Source organism: Physeter macrocephalus, chromosome 12 (genome assembly GCF_002837175.3).
Source record: "Physeter macrocephalus isolate SW-GA chromosome 12, ASM283717v5, whole genome shotgun sequence".
In the NCBI taxonomy this organism is placed as follows: Eukaryota; Metazoa; Chordata; class Mammalia; order Artiodactyla; family Physeteridae; genus Physeter; species Physeter macrocephalus.
The window spans coordinates 78721062-78722263 of NC_041225.1; positions in this window are offsets into that span (position 1 = coordinate 78721062).

Here is a 1202-nt window from a genome sequence, read left to right on the forward strand (position 1 = left end):
AGAAAGGTTGAAAAACAGGAGATGGAAAGAAAAAAAATTGTACCATATAAACACAAACTAAAAGAAGACTGGTTTATCAGTTACTATCAGACAAAATAATACTTAAACAAAACCCATTAATATATAAAAGGAACAATCTACCAAAGAGATACATCAACCACAAGTTTATGTATACTTGGCAAGATAGCCTTGAAATTAATAGAGCAAAAAATGAATTATAAGAAGAATGGAAAATTCAGAGTCTCGACAGAAGCAGATATCGTGTTCAGGAGATTTGCAAATATAGTGTTCAGGAGAGTTTACCTGAAGAGAACTGAATGAATGGATTGTTTACACAGGTGCATACAGGGTTGAAAGGACAAGAGGGGAGGGTGAGGCACCAAAGAACTAACAACAGTGGGAAGCCATTACTCCTCTAGGCCTGAAGGAACAAAGGGAGGGCACAGAATTACTAGAGCCCACGGAGAGATACAGCTGTGAAGGACGGGCTTCCCAGAATGAGTTCCTGCCCTGGAGGAAGGCAGACCTCTGTGGGGCAAGGAGGTGGGCCAAACCCACTGACCAAACCTAACTGGAAACCAAAGGCTGAGAGAGTAGGGCAGAGAGCTAAGAATAGATTTTTTTAAGGAATTTATCATTTGATACTAGCAGGTCTTTCTTTATGAGCATCTATAAATCATAGGGCAAATGGAGAATAATCAGCACAATAATCATAGTGAGAAATTTTAACATCACTTTATCAGAAACTGATAGACCGGTGACCAAGAGTCAGATGTAGAAGACCTCACAATACAATTAACAAGCTTGATTTGACAGATGTGCATGTGTGTGTAGAGAGAGAGAGAGAGAGCCTGCTGCCAACAGAGAGTATACATTCTTTCTGAGCATATGGAATATTTATAAAAGTTTACCATACTAGGTCACAGAGGATCAAATGCTAAAGAATTGATATTACATAGAACATAATGTAATTCAGTTGGAAATCAGCCTTAAAAGATAGACTTCTGGGCTTCCCTGGTGGCGCAGTGGTTGGGAGTCCGCCTGCTGATGCGGGGGGCGCGGGTTCGTGCCCCGGTCCGGGGGGATCCCGCATGCCGCGGAGCGGCTGGGCCCGTGGGCCATGGCCGCTGAGCCTGAGCGTCCAGAGCCTGTGCTCCGCAACGGGAGAGGCCACAGCAGTGAGAGGCCCGCCTAGCACAAAA